At 41.7% G+C, this 18,074-nt stretch overlaps 1 pseudogene; it reads left to right on the top strand.

Moving 5' to 3' along the window:
• Positions 1 to 7,431: 7,431 nt before the first annotated feature.
• LOC109560488 (eukaryotic translation initiation factor 2 subunit 3 pseudogene) lies at positions 7,432 to 9,223 on the top strand (annotated as a pseudogene).
• The last annotated feature ends 8,851 nt before the right edge of the window (positions 9,224 to 18,074 follow it).

Below are 18,074 nucleotides of genomic sequence, written 5' to 3'. Positions count from 1 at the left end.
CACTGGTTTCCTTTAGGATTGACTGGTGCGATCTCCTTGTAGTCCAAGGTACTCTCAAGAGTCTTCTCCAACAGCGCAGTTCAAAAGCATCAATTCTTGGGCACTCAGTTTTATTTATAGTCCAGCTCTCACATCCATACAAGACCACTGAAAAAACCATAGCCTTGACTAGATGAACATTTGTTGGCAAAGTAATGTCTCTGCTTTTGAATATGCTATCTAGGTTGGTCATAACTTTTCTTCCAAGGAGTAACCATCTTTTAATCTCATGGCTGCAATCACCATCTGCAGTGATTTTGGAGCCTCCCCAAAATAAAGTCAGCCACTGTTTCCACTGTTTCCCCATCTATTTGCCATCAAGTGATGGGACCGGATGCCATGATCTTAGTTTTCTGAGTGTTGAGCTTTAAGCCAGCTTTTTCATTCTCCTCTTTCACATTCATCAAGAGGCTCTTTAGTTCCTCTTCGCTTTCTGTCATAAGGGTGGTGTCATCTGCGTGTCTGAGGTTATTGATATTTCTCCCAGCACTCTTGATTCCACCTTGTGCTTCATCCAGCGCAGCATTTCACATGATATACTCTGCATATAAGTTAAACAAGCAGGGTGACAATATACAGCCTTGACATACTCCTTTTCCAATTTGGAAACAGTCTGTTGTTCTACTTCCGGTTCTAACTATTGCTTCTTGACCTATATACAGATTTCTCAGGAGTCAGGTAACATGGTCTGGTACTCACATCTCTCAAAGAATTTTCCACAGTTTTTTGTGATCCACACAGTCAAAGGTGTTGTTGTAGTCAATAAAGCAGAAGTAGATATTTTTCTCAAACTCTCTTGCTTTAAATCTAAATCTAGATACTTACAGGTTGTAGCATGGAGAGTTTAAATGAGTTAAATCAGAATGGGGGAGGGGGCAGGAGGTATCTTGCTGGGGCCAAGATAACAGCACTTTTTTCTTCTTCTTTCTTTCTTAATTTTTTTAGGCCCCACAGTATGAAGAATCTTCCTTCTCCAATCAGGGAAGAAATCTGTACCCCCTGGAGTGGAAGCATGGAGTCTTAACCACTGGATCACCAGGGAAGTCCCCACCAGCACATTTAATATCTTCCAGGAAGAGTCTCCGGAGAAGGCAATGGCACCCCACTCCAGTACTCTTGCCTGGAAAATCCCATGGATGGAGGAGCCCGGTAGGCTGTAGTCCATGGGGTCACTAAGAGTCGGACACAACTGAGTGACTTCCTTTTCACTTTTCACTTTCATGCATTGGAGAAGGAAATGGCAACCCACTCCAGTGTTCTTGCCTGGAGAATCCCAGGGATGGGGGAGCCTGATGGGCTGCCGTCTATGGGGTCACACAGAGTCAGACACGACTGAAGCAACTTAGCAGCAGCAGCAGCAGCAGGAAGAGTCTCATATGCTGTAGAGGTCCACTGATGTAGTGACACTGACATTTAAAAATTGTTCTGTAGAGCAGCTTCTTGAGGATCATCTGAAAGTTCTTTAGAAAATGCAGCTCTCAGGCTTACTTCAGAGCTACTGAATGGTGATCTATGTCTTAACAGGATGACACCTATGTAGGTGTAAATTTAGGAAGCACAGATAATGCCAGTGTTGTTGGTTGCAAGGCAAGTGATTTATTAAGTCCATATTCTTAGCACCTGTTTTATGCCAGATACTTTGATGGAGGTGTGGAGGTGACTTGATATGACTCTTACCCTGAAGAAGTTCATGGTATGGTAGGGCCAAATAAGATATACGTATGCTGCTGCTGCTAAATCACTTCAGTCGTGTCCGACTCTGTGCGACCCCAGAGACGGCAGCGCAGCAGGCTCCCCCGTCCCTGGGATTCTCCAGGCAAGAACACTGGAGTGGGTTGCCATTTCCTTCTCCAATGCATGAAAGTGAAAAGTGAAAGTGAAGTCGCTCAGTCGTGTCCGACTTTTAGCGACCCCATGGACTTCAGCCCATCAGGCTCCTCCGTCCATGGGATTTTCCAGGCAAGAGTGCTGGAGTGGGGTGCGTATAAAATACATATAAAATAAGACAAAATAAATGACCAAAGAGAGATACAGGCCAGATAAATATGTTGGTATTTCAAAGGAGTGATTTCTTTACTTCAGCTCAATACCATCCTTTGCAAGGGTTCTGCAGGAACCCTTTGGTGCAAGCATTTGTTTATTTGAGAAACAGAGCCACCTAAGTGCCAGGGACTGGAGATACAAAGACGGGGATCCCATTGAGAAGGGGGTCTGTCTCTCCCACGGTCATTGGAGAGACAGAATTAAATAGATGGATAAATTACAGTCTAGTGTGGTGAACCAAACAATAAAAGAAAAAAAAGAGATGAAACACCATGGAAATGCAAAAGAATGTGTAACTCACTCTTTCAAGATGGGTTCACTGAGAAAGGGACAAAATGAGATATGCAAAGTATCTTTCAATGTGTATCTGAAGATATAATTTGGTGGAAAAATCTGCAGAAATAGTAGGGACCTGTTTGCTACTGAAATCAATATACTCTGGTCAATACTACTTGAAATGCTTTTCAGTTTCATTGAATGACTTCCCTTTTGAGAGCAGGATCTGATCTGATCCTTAAACAGGCCTCTTGGGTCCTTCCTGTTCAGTCCCAGAACACTTACTGTATTCACTTTTTATATGACAACTGCACATGCTATTTTGTCATATTATTATTATTATTTTAACTTGTATGTTTACAGCCCGCTTCAGAGTTGAGAAGTGAATTGCCATTTCTCACTTCCTCTCCCGGATTCCTCTCAAAGTGGAGGCACAGTATTTTATCTGGGGTTTTGATCCCAGGCAGTAAGAGTGAGAGATGAGGGAGGGGAAGTAAAACAAGGAAGAGAGAGAGGCAGTATAAGGATGTGTTGTTCAGTTGGTTGCCACCATGTCTGTTTTCTTGATCCCTTAATACCTTCTGGAAAAGTCATGAGGTGAGGCTCAAAACTGTCCACTGAAACCAAGAGTGGGAGAAGCATTTATCTGTTAGCTCCGGTCTACCTTTGATCAAACGTTAAGGCCCCTAGCCATTAACTACTCCACACTTCCCAAATGCACAGTTGTGAATGCCAAGCTGACTGCCACATCAGAGAAGTCCTGAGGCAGGAAGGAAGAGGAGAGGCCTACCATGTTGTACTTGCCCACAGTTTATCGGATTGTTTAGAACAGGTTTCTGCAGCAGTGGCTGGAATAAGAGGCTGAAGGATTTGAAATGGTGACAGAAGATACACAGATGGTGTCCATTAGTCCAGTCTTTGTACCACTCATATCTGTTTGGCCATTTAAGTCTAGTCCTTTACAGTCCCCTTCAAGATGATGGATACCTGCAATCATTGCAAAGACTTAATATAAGAGTTGATGCAATAAGCTTCAGTCCTTGCTGCTACACTGATGCCAAGACTGTACTTGTTCTCTTGAGCTCCCCGCTCTACTCCCCATCCTTACCTCCCTTCACCCTTGGCCAGCACATCACCTGATCTAGGTTGTTGGCTCAGTGAGGCAACTGGAACCTTCAGCTTTTGTTTCCCTCCCTCTGATTGGGCCATGATTGTGTGATTGCCTGTTCAACTTATCCCAAGATAAGCCTCTGTTGAATTCTTTGGATTCTAGATTTACCCTCCCTATTGCTATTGTACAGCAACAATCCCAGATCCTTTGCTAATCACAGTTGATTACTCCCACCAATGCAGTCACTCCTCCCTTTGCTGGCTGGACTACTATCATGAGAAACTCAAAGCAACCAAATGATAGTGAGGGAGTTTCACGTTCAGTGAAGCCTCCTCCACCCAACCCCTCGTGCTTGTACTGGTGTTCAATTGCTAAGTCGTGTCCAATGTTCTGTGACTCTTTTGCAAACTGTAGCCCACCAGGCTCCTCTGTTCGTGGGATTTCCTTGGCAAGAATACTAGAACAAGTTGCCATTTTCTTCTCCAGGGGATCTTACCAACCCAGGGATCAAACCCACCTCTCCTGCATTGGCAGGAGAATTCTTTACCACTGAGCCAGCAGGGAAGCCCCCACCCAACCCCTGGAGAGCTAATTATTATAATCCAGCAAAGCCTGGATTTGAGAGGCAGGAAACACAAATTCTGTGAGTCACTGGGAGTGATGATAAAATGGGCTAATCCTGCTCCCATTCCGGGCTTTCCAGAGCTATGTCTTTAGCTCTGTCTTTATTGGTTGATTGGAAGCATTTGCCACATCAGAAGCTGGCTGCTTCTGAGTGATGAGGGATATGACCATCTCAGTGGAGTCTATGGTCATGTGTGTATTGTCACTTTTTGTTTCGGCTATAAAATATATTCCTCGGTTAGGGTAACAATCAGGAATGCTATAATTCTGGTGATTGTGAATGTTGGCAGAGTCACTTCAGGCAAGAAAGACAAACCTAGGAGTCTCTGGATGTTTGTACATCAGGCCACTTCTCTCTAAAAGCATGCGATGAAGAATACTGCCCCAAGCTCTGCCAACTGGCAAGATTTCCCTTCACCTTTGTTCTTTAAAGCCATCTCTGAGTAGGGCTTTGCACAGCCACAGTTCAGTTTTTCCTACACACTAACACATCTGTGAACCACACTTAAGCTTTTTATTCAGAGATTGGTAGTTGTAGGGAGCCCCAGGAGGGCAGAGGAGTAAGTTGAGGAAGAGGTGCCAGTGCTATGGATGTTCCATGGAAGTCTGAGTCACCCTTTCGTGTAATTTACTTGTGTCTTCTGGACCTGTTCAGGCGCAGCCCTACACTGTTTATATTCTTCAACCAATTGCTGCTGTATTCATGCACTTATGACTTAGTGGATCTGATAAAATCCAGCTCATGATAGATAGCGCTAGTGTTCCCAGTGGAGAATAGTTTTCTGGCTCAGGCATGGCCTTGCAGAATACTCAGGATCTGTGCTGCAACTCTTTTACTGGGAGCTTTCCAGAAATTTCACACAGGGCTCTTATCCATCACAGATCCCTCAAGTACCATTAGATCTGCAGGAACAAATAGTCTGAACATTAGGCAACGTGCATCATGGCCCTTCTGGGTAACATAGCCAGCTGATAGGTACTTTAGTTTTACAATAAGTTTGTTTCAACATCCTTACTTCTGGGAAACATATTCTGGTGGTTCTTTTGTCTCACATAATAAAATCATTCTAACACTCGTGCTCCCCTGAGTCTTCTGATTCCTTTCTCAATACTCATTCAGAGTTGTTCTGACATCTCATTTAGCACAGGCCATCAGCATAGCCAAGCTTTAAGGAGGCATGAAGGGTTTGTATTAGGACTGATTCCAGGTATCCTTGTCAAACTTTAAATCCAGAATCACAAGTAAATGGTGCCATGTCATAAATTCTTTGTTACCTAGCCTTACAACTTCATTCCCGTGTTTTAACACTCTAAATATTTACTCCTGCATATAATCCCCTGGTTTCTATTGGTTATGTTAGACAGTTGTGCAGTTCTTTATCTATAGGTCAGTGATTCTCAATGGGTGATTTTGATGCCAAGGAGACATTTGGTACTGTCTAGAAACATTTTTGATTGTCATTACTGAGAGAGTTCTACTGACATCTAATGAGTAGAGGCCAGGGATATAGCTAAACACCTACAATACACAGGACAGCCTCCGCAGCAAAGAATTATCCAGCCCCAAATGTCACTAGAACTGAGATTGAATAATTCTGGTCCGATTCCCCCTGGAGCAGGGATTGCAATCTCCATGTAGATTGGGCTGAGATCTGACGCTGGTTACAGGCTTGAAGCAGTGGCAGTTGGGAGGATATTGGGGAAAATAAGGCCATAAATAAGGCACTTGCCTCCGATATACTCTTTGCCGTATTTCTGGACAAGGAGAGGCTGCTTTCCTTTATTAAAAGAAAGACTGTTGACAGAGAGGATGACAAAAAAATCTGAGCATTTAAGATTATAAGACATGGGCACACAAATATCCCCATTCTAGATCTCAAGATTTCATTGTTTTCCTACGAGGGCTGTAGTTTTGACATGGGTGATATTTCAAGGCTGTGCATTTAGACTGCTTTGCAGCCCTGCCACCCTTATGACTATATACTGAAGCTGATTTTTAGCACAGTCTGCTCGGTGGTTACTGTGCGCTAAAGGCTTCTGGCTTTCACAATGGGCCATGATTTGATTATTGTTAGCCCTGTCATTGTTAGCCCACAGTATCATTGCTTCCACAATGCTCAAGTACCATAGCCACTGTGTAATTCAATGCTTCATTTTCTATCTGCTCTTCATTCTAATCTACTACAGTAAAGTCTTGATAATTAGCTTTGCTACTACTGTATGCAGGAGTTGTCACCACTTGCAATTTATCAACAACCACTTAACCACCAGCAGGGGTCCTTATTGTCTTGTAATCAGTGTTGTAAGAACTGCCTCCAAAATCTCATACAGAGGCTTTGCTTTTTGGAGTCACTTTCGATGACCAGAGTTCCCCTGAAAGTGAAAGTGAAAGTCTCTCAGTCGTGTCTGATTCTTTGCAACCCCATGGACTATACAGTCCATAGAATTCTCCAGGCCAGAATACTGGAGTGGGTACCCTTTCCCTTCTCCAGGGGATCTTCCCAATCCAGGGATCAAACCCAGGTGTCCCGCATTGCAGGTGGATTCTTTACCAGCTGAGCCACAAGAGAAGCCTTCCCCTGAAAGCAGAGCCCCAAACAAAGGCTTATATGCTGGTGGTTGGTTTGAGAATATGAGTTCAGGGAATAGAATAGGGGCTCAGGGGAAACAAAGAAGTCACAGAAGCCCAATACAAGGATGCATTATTGAGTTAACAAATGCCATGTGTTGATTGATACTGTGGAACTTTCTGAGAATACTTATGAAACGTGTCTTATATTCTTTACTATAGTGAAGAAGAACAAAGAGGAGGCATTTATCCAGTGGCTCCTGTCTGCCATTGGTCAGAAGCACCACATGCTTCTAACTACACATGTGCATGGAGGGCTAGTTTCTGCAGTATCCCATGTTAGAGGCAGGAAGAGAGGGAGGGAAGATGCTGGATGGAATATTGCTCTTGAGAGATGATCTTCAGATTGATGCCTGCACAAAATTGATCACTGCAGCAACACCTGGACTATGGGAGGCTGAAAGGATTTTAAATGATATGCAGAAGATTTCTAAACACAGTTTCTCCCTGAGTTTTCTCCATTTGAGTTAATGTTATCTCTGTCATCTCAGCAGCTCAGGCCAGTCCTTAACTCCTGTCTTCCACTCACATTCTACATCCAATCTCTCAAGAAATCTTCGGGGTTCTACATTTAGAGTATTTCCAGAATCTGGCCACTGCTTACCATCTCCATTGCTACTCTTTCCTTGATTATTGCCAAGATCTTGTCTCTCCTGAATTACTGCTGCTCTCTCTACCATGGATTCCTAACACAGTTGCCAGAGAGATCCTTTTAAAAACATGAGCCACCTCTCCGGGCAAGATGGCGGGGGGCGAGGCTGGTGTGACTTTAGGGCAGCCGCACCTTTCTCGGCAAGATCTCGCCACTTTGGATGTTTCCAAGTTGACGCCACTTTCACATGAAGTTATCAGCAGACAAGCCACAATTAATATAGGTACAATTGGTCACGTAGCTCATGGGAAATCTACAGTTGTAAAAGCTATTTCTGGAGTCCACACTGTCCGTTTCAAAAACGAACTGGAAAGAGATATGACAATCAAACTTGGCTATGCTAATGCTAAGATTTATAAACTTGATGACCCAAGTTGTCCTCGGCCAGAATGTTATAGATCCTGTGGAAGTATCACACCTGATGAGTTTCCTACAGACATTCCAGGGACCAAAGGGAACTTCAAATTAGTCAGGCATGTTTCCTTTGTTGACTGTCCTGGCCATGATATTCTGATGGCTACTATGCTGAATGGTGTCGCAGTGATGGATGCCGCTCTTCTGTTGATAGCGGGTAACGAGTCTTGTCCTCAGCCTCAGACATCTGAACACTTGGCTGCTATAGAAATCATGAAACTGAAGCATATTTTGATTCTACAAAATAAAATTGATTTGGTAAAAGAAAGCTAGGCTAAAGAACAGTATGAACAGATCCTTGCATTTGTTCAAGGTACAGTAGCAGAAGGCGCTCCTATTGTCCCAATTTCTGCTCAGCTAAAATACAATATTGAAGTTGTCTGTGAGTACATAGTAAAGAAAATTCCAGTACCCCCAAGAGACTTTACTTCAGAACCCAGACTAATTGTTATTAGATCCTTTGATGTCAACAAACCTGGCTGTGAAGTTGATGACCTTAAGGGGGGTGTAGCTGGTGGTAGTATTCTAAAAGGAGTATTAAAGGTGGGCCAGGAGATAGAAGTCAGACCTGGTATTGTTTCCAAAGACAGTGAAGGAAAACTCATGTGTAAACCTATCTTTTCCAAAATTGTATCGCTTTTCGCAGAGCATAATGATCTTCAGTATGCTGCCCCAGGAGGTCTTATTGGAGTTGGAACAAAAATTGACCCCACTTTGTGCCGGGCTGACAGAATGGTGGGGCAAGTACTTGGCGCGGTTGGAGCTTTACCTGAGATCTTCACAGAATTGGAAATTTCCTATTTCCTGCTTAGAAGGCTTCTAGGTGTTCGCACTGAAGGAGACAAGAAAGCAGCGAAAGTACAAAAGCTGTCTAAGAATGAAGTGCTTATGGTGAATATAGGATCCCTGTCGACAGGAGGAAGAGTTAGTCCAGTCAAGGCTGATTTGGGTAAAATCGTCTTGACTAATCCTGTGTGCACAGAAGTAGGAGAAAAGATTGCACTTAGCCGAAGAGGTGAGAAACACTGGCGTTTAATTGGTTGGGGTCAAATAAGAAGAGGAGTGACAATCAAGCCGACAGTAGATGATGACTGAAGAGTTAACTAACAGATCTGAATGAAGCTGGAATTTCTCTTAACAATCTAGGGGTATATGATGATGACTGAAGAGTTAACTAACAGATCTGAATGAAGCTGGAATTTCTCTTAACAATCTAGGGGTATATGATGATGACTGAAGAGTTAACTAACAGATCTGAATGAAGCTGGAATTTCTCTTAACAATCTAGGGGTATATTTTCAGAACAGTAGTGGGAAAATAATTTCACAGCTCATTACCTTAGTAGTAGCTGTAAGATTATTCTCATTTTTTGGTGATGAAAATTTAACCTCTAGTACTGAAATAGAGCCTACAATAAATATAGAAATTAGCATCATGTTGGATTGAATCTACATTTTACCAGAAATTAACCATTCCCAAATAATGTCTAATTTATACATCAGTGCAGATTTGAAAGGAAACTGTTTGCTACAACCAGACTTTGCTGTAGTAGACATACCACTGAATCTGTTTGAAATAAAGTCTTTGTTCTTAAAAAAAAAAAAAAAAACATGAGCCATATAATGTTACCCCTTGCTCAGAACCCTCAGATGTCTTACAATGACCTATGAAATCCTGCACAATCTCCCCCTTTCCCCACTCACCAGGACGTCATCTTCTACCACTCTCCTTGGTCACTCTACTCTAGTTCCTTGTTGTTCCTTGAAAAGTCCAGGCAATGGGAGGGGAGTTTGGGGAAGAATGGATACATGTATCAGTGTGGCTGAATCCACTTGCTGGCCACCTGAAACTATCACAACATTCTTATTCAGCTATACCCCAATACAAAGTGAAAATGTTTAAGAATAAATAAAATAAAAAGTTAAAAAAAGGTTCAGGCAAACTGATCCTTTGTTCTTGCTTTTCCCTTGCTTGGAAATTTTACCATTAAATATATGCATGGCTCACTACTGTATCCCTTTCATGTCACTGCTTAAGGTTACCTCAACGAAGCCTCCCATGAAGGTCCTATTTAAAATAGTACCCCAATCTAGCATTCTTTATCTCCTATTTTTCCTTTGTATTTCTTCGCGGTTCTTATTACATCCTGAAATACTATGGCATTACGTCAAGTATATACATCTGTTTCTGCCTTATTGACTATGCCAAAGACTGACTGTGTGGATCACAATAAACAGTGGAAAATTCTGAAAGAGATGGGCATACCAGACCACCTGACCTGCCTCTTGAGAAATCTGTATGCAGATCAGGAAGCAACAGTTAGAACTCGACATAGAACAACAGACTGGTTCCAAATAGGAAAAGGAGTACGTCAAGGCTGTATATTGTCACCCTGCTTATTTAACTTATATGCAGAGTACATCATGAGAAACACTGGACTGGAGGAAACACAAGCTGGAATCAAGATTCCCGGGAGAAATATCAATAATCTCAGATATGCAGATGACACCACCCTTATGGCAAAAAGTGAAGAAGAACTAAAGAGCCTCTTGATGAAAGTGAAAGAGGAGAGTGAAAAAGTTGGCTTAAAGCTCAACATTCAGAAAACTAAGATTATGGCATCCAGTCCCATCACTTCATGGCAGATAGGTGGGGAAACAGTGGAAACAGTGGCTGACTTTATTTTTCTGGGCTCCAAAATCACTGCAGATGGTGATTGCAGCCATGAAATTAAAAGACGTTTACTCCTTGGAAGGAAAGTTATGACCAACCTAGACAGCATATTGAGAAGCAGAGACATTACTTTGCCAACAAAGGTCCCTCTAGTCAAGGCTATGGTTTTTCCAGTGGTCATGTATGCATGTGAGAGTTGGACTAAAAAGAAAGCTGAGCACCGAAGAATTGATGCCTTTGAATTGTGATGTTGGAGAAGACTTCTTTAGAGTTCCTTCGACTGCAAGGAGATCCAACCAGTCCATCCTAAAGGAGACCAGTCCTGGGTGTTCGTTGGAAGGACTGATGTTGAAGCTGAAACTCCAATACTTTGGCCACCTGATGCTGATGAAGAGCTGACTCATTTGAAAAGACCCTGATGCTAGGAAAGATTGAAGGCAGGAGGAGAAGGGGACAACAAAAGATGAGATGGTTGGATGGCATCATCAACTTGATGGACATGAGTTTTGGTGGACTCTGGGAATTGGTGATGGACAGGGAAGACTGGTGTGCTACGGTTCATGGGGTCTCAAAGAGTCTGACACAACTGAGCAACTGAACTGAACTGAACTGATATACACATTATTTGCTGATTTGTCTACTTGTTCTTTCCTTTTCTCCAGAATGAGATTTTATGAAGACAAGGGCTTATGTCTTGTTTGCTGATATATTTCCAGTTCCTAGTAACATATCAACTCACTTATTATCTTCTATGTAGTATTATATGTACTTTACATGTTACATTAGGTTCAGTTCATTCACTCAGTCGTGTCCTACTCTTTGTGACTCCATGGACTGCAGCACACCAGGCTTCCCTCTCCATCATGAACTCCCGGAGTTTACTTAAACTCATGTCCATTGAGTCAGTGATGCCATCCAACTATCTTATCCTCTGTCATCCTCTTCTCCTCCTACCTTCAATCTTTCCCAACATCAGGGTCTTTTCAAATGAGTCAGCTCTTTACATCAGGTACCCGAAGTATTGGAGTTTCAGCTTCAGCATTAGTCCTTCCAATGAACACTCAGGACTGATCTCCATTAGAATGGACTGGTTGGATCTCCTTGCAGTCCAAGGCACCCAAGAATCTTCTCCAACACCACAGTTCAAAAGCATCAATTCTTTGGTGCTCAGCTTTCTTTATCATCCAATTCTAACATCCATACAAGACTAGTGGAAAACCCATAGCCTTGACAAGATGGATCTTTGTTGGCAAAGTAATGTCTCTGCTTTTTAATATGCTTTCTAGGTTGGTCATAACTATCCTTCCAAGGAGTAAGTGTCTTTTAATTTCATGGCTGCAGTCACCATCTGCAGTGATTTTGGAGCCCCCCAAAAATAAAGTCAGCCACTGTTTCTACTGTTTTCCCATCTATTTGCTATCAAGTGATGGGACCAGATGGAGAAGGCAATGGCATCCCGCTCCAGTACTCTTGCCTAGAAAATCCCATGGATGGAGGAGCCTGGTTGGCTGCAGTCTATGGGGTCGTGAAGAGTTGGACACGACTGAGCGACTTCAATTTCACTTTTAACTTTCATGCATTGGAGAGGGAAATGGCAACCCACTCCAGTGTTCTTGCCTGGAGAATGCCAGGGATGAAGGGGCTGGTGGGCTGCAGTCTCTGGGGTCACACAGAGTCAGACACGACTGAAGCCACTGAGCACAGTAGCAGCAGCAGATGGGACCAGATGACATGATCTTAGTTTTCTGAATGTAGAGCTTTAAGCCAACTTTCTTCTCTCTCCTCTTTCACTTTCATCAAGAGGCTCTTTAGTTCTTCTTCATTTTCTGGCATAAGGGTGGTGTCATCTGCATCAGTTCAGTTCAGTTGCTCAGTCATGTCCAACTCTTTGGGACCCCATGAACTGCAGCATGCCAGGCCTCCCTGTCCATCACCAAGTCCACCCAAACCTATGTCCTTTGAGTCGGTGATGCCATCCAACCATCTCATCCTCTGTTGTCCCCTTCTCCTTCTGCTGTCAATCTTTCCCAGCATCAGGGTCTTTTCAAAGGAGTCAGCTCTTCGCATCAGGTGGCCAAAGTATTGGAGTTTCAGCTTCAACATCAGTCCTTCCAATGAACACCCAGGACTGATCTCCTTTAGAATGAACTGGTTGGATCACCTTGTAGTCCAAGGGACTCTCAAGAGTCTTCTCCAACACCACAGTTCAAAAGCATCAAGTCTTCAGTGCTCAGCTTTCTTTATTGTTCAACTCTTACATCTGCACAGGACCACTGGAAAAACCATAGCCTTGACTAGACAGACCTTGTTGACAAAGTGATGTCTCTGCCTTTTAATATGCTGTCTAATTTGGTCATAACTTTCCTTCCAAGGAGTAAACGTCTTTTAATTTCATGGCTGCAATCACCATCTGCAGTGATTTTGGAGCCCCCAAAAATAAAGTCAGCCACTGTTTCCACTGTTTGCCTATCTATATGCCATGAAGTGATGGGACCAAATGCCATGATCTTAGTTTTCTGAATGTAGAGCTTTAAGCCAACTTTTTCACTTTCCTCTTTCACTTTCATCAAGAGGCCCTTTAGTTCTTCACTTTCTGCCATAAGGGTGGTGTCATCTGCATATCTGAGATTATTGATATTTCTCCCAGCAAACTAGATTCCAGCTTGTGCTTCAACCAGCCCAGCATTTCTCATGATGTACTCTGCATATAAGTTAAATAAGCAGGGTGACAACATACAGCCTTGATGTACTCCTTTTCCTATTTGGAACCAGTCTGTTGTTTCAGTTCTAACTGTATTCAGTTCTAACTGTTGCTTCCTGACCTGCATACAGATTTCTCAAAAGGCAGGTCAGGTAGTCTGGTATTCCCAGCTCTCGAAGAATTTTCCACAGTTTATTGTGATCCACACAGTCAAAGGCTTTGGCATAGTCAATAAAGCAAAAATAGATGTTTTTCTGGAATTCTCTTGCTTTTTTGATGATTCAACAGATGTTGGCAATTTGATCTCTGGTTCCTCTGCCTTTGCTAAAACCAGCTTGAACATCTGGGAGTTCATGGTTCACATATTGTTGAAGCCTGGCTTGGAGAATTTTGAGCATTACTTTACTAGCATGTGAGGTAAGTGCAAGAGAACTCACTGATCATAACAAACACCCTCTTCCAACAACACAAGAGAAGACTCTACACATAGACATCACCAGATGGCCAACACTGAAATCAGATTGATTAAATTCTTTGCAGCCAAAGGTTGAGAAGCTCTCTACAGTCAGCAAAAAACAAGACCGGAAGCAGACTGTGGCTCAGATCATGAACTCCTTATTGCCAAATTCAGACTTAAATTGAAGAAAGCAGGGAAAACCACTCGTCCATTCAGGTATGACCTAAATCAAAGCCCTTATGATTATACAGTAGAAGTGAGAAATAGATTTAAGGAACTATATCTGATAGAGTGCCTGATGAACTATGGATGGAGGTTCGTGACATGGTACAGGAGACAGGGATCAAGACCATCCCCATGGAAAAGAAATGCAAAAAAGCAAAATGGCTGTCTGGGGAGGCCTTACAAATAGCTGTGAAAAGAGGAGAAGTGAAAAGCCAAGGAGCTAAGGAAAGATATACCCATTTGAATGCAGAGTTCCAAAGAATAGCAAGGAGAGATAAGAAAGCCTTCCTCAGCAACCAATGCAAAGAAATAGAGGAAAACAGTAGAATGGGAAAGCCTAGAAATCCCTTCAAGAAAATTAGAGATACCAAGGGAACATTTCATGCAAAATGGGCTCAATAAAGGACAGAAATGGTATGGACCTAACCGAAGCAGAAGATATTAAGAGGAGGTGGCAAGAATACACAGAAGAACTGTACAAAAAAGATCTTCACAACCCAGTTAATCATGATGGTGTGATCACTCACCTAAAGCCCGATATCCTGGAACGTGAAGTCAAGTGGGCCTTAGGAAGCATCACTGCCAACAAAGCTAGTGGAAGTGATGCAATTACAGTTGAGCTATTCCAAATCCTGAAAGATTATGCTGTGAAAGTGCTGCACTCAATATGCCAGCAAATTTGAAAAACTCAGCAGTGGCCACAGGACTGGAAAAGGTCGGTTTTCATTCCAATCCCAAAGAAAGGCAATGCCAAAGAATGCTCAAACTACTGCACAATTGCACTCATCTCACTTTACATGTAATAACTACTAATAACTAATGAGGTATGAATCTTTATTATCCTTATTTTAAAGATTAGAAAACGAAGACAAAGATTAATTATTTAGCCCATGGACACATAGTAATATTTCAATGAATGTCTCTTCATATTACTATAGTCCTCTGCATAAAGTAGACTTGGGAAGCAGCGTAAGACAGTGGAAAGTACACGGTTGTGGGGGTAATGCAGACCTGGGCTCCAGTCAGTCTTTATTAGCTTAATGACAACAGGCAAATAACTCTTCTGAGCTTTAGTTTGCTATCTGTAAGTTTAAGATAATAATCACCATCTTTTGGGACTGTCCTACAATTTTCTGAGATATATTTCATGTAAAGCTCTTGCACTTTACTTGGCACATAATAAATGGTAGCTATTATTTACATACAGGTTGTTCAGAAAACTAAATTGGGTAGCTTTATGTTCTCAAAAGACAAAAAATAGTTCCTCAGGCCCTGAGGTCCTGCTTCCCTTTCATAGGCCGAAGGCCATGTATATTAATATGGTCATGTAGGATGCAATCTTGTATTTGGATAGCATGAAATAAACTTTTCATTGTTAATGAGTTCCAAGGGAAAAGTTTATTATAAATGACCAAGAGTAGCAAATATTTTTTACAAGTTTATTATTATTATTTTTTAAGTATTTATTTATTTGGCGGCACCCGGTCTTAGTTATAGCATGCAGGAACTTCGACCTCTGTTATAGCATGCAGGTTCTAGTTCCCCACCAGGGATGGAACGTGGGCCCTCTGCATCAGGAGCAGAGTCTTGGCTACTGTACTACTAGGGAAGTCTCTGAGAAAAGTGAATATTGATATTTGAACAATATAGGCAAAATTACCTAATAATGTTGGCAGAAACTTGTTTCCTCAGAGAAATCACTCTCAATATCTGCACCAATAAAGCAGAGGTATGAAGCTTGTGGAGACTTGATTTCAGAGCCCTCAGAGTAACCTGCACTCATTTCATCCATTTTGGTGGGAGAGGAAAGTGAAAGTGAGGTCACTCAGTCGTGTCTGACTCTGTGACCCCATGGACTGTAGCCTACCAGGCTTCTCTGTCCATGGGATTTTCCAGGCAAGAATACTGGAGTGGGTTGCCATTTCCTCCTCCAGGGGATTGTCCCAACTCAGGGATCGAACCTGGGTCTCCCACATTGCAGGCATATGCTTTACCATCTGAGCCACCAGGGAAGCTGGCTTTGGGTGGGAGAAGGGGAGTCCCTTTTTCTCAGATTGAAAACCCTGAGGAAGAAGGAAAGACATGTCCTGCTAAACCCAGGACTCTGCCTGGTGAAGTTCAAATGGGTGGGCTTTGTGGACTTTGGTGGAAAACTCCATAGATCTCACAGAAGCAGATTGAGGGATAATACACTTTTGCAGTCCTCACTGACCCTTAATTTGAGTTATTGACTTTGGGTATTAGGTTAAGGAGTCTTTATACATTTGAAGAAATCATATGGGTTTATGTAATCTCATTTTTTTCTTATTCCTAATTTTGGGGACTTTTTATTACATCAGCTACTTTGATATTTCTCTTTTCTATTTCTTAGCTTTGTTTTCTTATAGCTCATTATGCACATTACCTGTCTAATGAAGGAAGAACAATTTTTCAGAGATGTCAGACCATTGGTATTGACACAGAGAACACCAAGAAAATTATTTTGGGGCAATGAGGATTATAGTGCTCCAGTTTCCAGATTCTTTCTTTATAAATGGCCTCAACAGTGACAGCACGAGAGAAGAGCATCTGCTGTAATACACAAAAAGCAGTCAGTGCTTGTTTTTTTTTTTTTTTTTTAATTAGAAACAGATGTAAATATCCCCACAGGATACTTTGCATTTCTTTACAGCCTTGTAGAAGGAAGTCAGGTAGACAATGAGGATGGTAAGTATCTATATTGCTATTCATTAAATAAATACTAAAAATAGGTATTAACCAGATATAGATGCACATTTGAACAAGATAGAAAAATAATAAAAAAGACATACAAATACCATAAGGAAGGCAGAAGTTGACTTGCAGAATCACATTGTATCGTCAAGCTTTTTCTATGCAGTTGCCTTATTCAATGTATGTATTATAGGGTGATATTATAATAAAAGGCACAGGGCTAAGCTCCCTATTTATATTTGCAGAGATTCTCTCAGAAGTGCAGAGATATCTCTTACCTAATTTGGAATCTCTTCTGGAAATTGACCACTTTTATGGACAAAAATACACCACATGTTTTGGCTTGAAGTAGAGGTTAATGATTCTCAGGGTGACTTCGTTAATACACTCAGGTCAGGTCCTGGACACAATATTTTTCTCCTCTTTGCTCTTGAGGAATTTAGGAGCAATGCTGTTGGCAAGCCTAGACATGCACCCTACAAGTGTAAGCAAATCAAGATAAATACTAAATAGCTTGACTGTGTTTGTTTTTATGGAAAATCAATGTTTAAACACCAGTCAGTAAGTAACTTTCTGATAAGTGGCATTTAGACTGTACAAAGATAAGGTTTAGTTGGTATTATTGTTACTTAGTGACGAGCAGTATAGATAAGTAATTTGTACCACTGATGAAGGCCTTTGAGGGTCAAGGGCTTTCTAGGAGAGTCCCCAAGACTGTTTTCCCCCCTAGAATTGTGCATTAACTCTGGTACTTCTGCAATAAGCCTGTTACCTGTTTTTCCCTAGAATCTTCAGACAAAATATTAAAACTTGCAAAACTGAAACTCGTTCAACAATAAATCCTCATTTCCCCTCTCCCAGTCCCTGACAATTACCACACTACTTGCAGTGAAGTTTCTTTAAGTAGGATTGTAGGGGTAGAGAATGAGATGATTAAAAGATATTATATAAGATTTTTAAAAATTGTTTTTAAGCATCCCTATAGTATCTGGGAAATAATGAATTTATAACTTCTTGGCTCAAATTTCCCCAAGAAGAGACAAATGGTTGCTCTTGGCTCATAAATAAGCTTTTCTCAGAGGTTGTGGAAAAATATTAGTCTGTGTTCCAACAGTTCTCCTTTGTCAGTACTGGGCTCTGCTTATCCCCAGGTTGAAAGCTTGCAAGCTTCTCCCACAACCAGACTTCATGGTTAACGAGTCAGTGGGCTTATGGATCATAGACACATTTGCTACTTGCTTAAAAGTTCTCTTTGTTACAAAAAAAATCTGGTCTACTAAACATCTCATTTTATATTTATAAGACATCTATTAGGGCAAGTACTATACTATGTGCTACAAGGAACTGAAAGATGAAAGTTTTTTTTCATATATATATATGTGTGTGTGTGTATAAATATCTTTAGATTTTCCCCATTGTAGTTTATTACAAGATTTTGAGTATAGTCCCCTGTGCTATACAGTAAATCCTTGTTGCTAACCTATTTTACGTACAGTAGTTTCTGTTAATCCCATACTT

Source organism: Bos indicus, chromosome 6, assembly GCF_029378745.1.
Source record: "Bos indicus isolate NIAB-ARS_2022 breed Sahiwal x Tharparkar chromosome 6, NIAB-ARS_B.indTharparkar_mat_pri_1.0, whole genome shotgun sequence".
NCBI lineage: Eukaryota > Metazoa > Chordata > Mammalia > Artiodactyla > Bovidae > Bos > Bos indicus.
The sequence above is the reverse complement of the archived record's forward strand: the minus strand, read 5'-3'. Positions and strand labels throughout refer to the sequence as shown.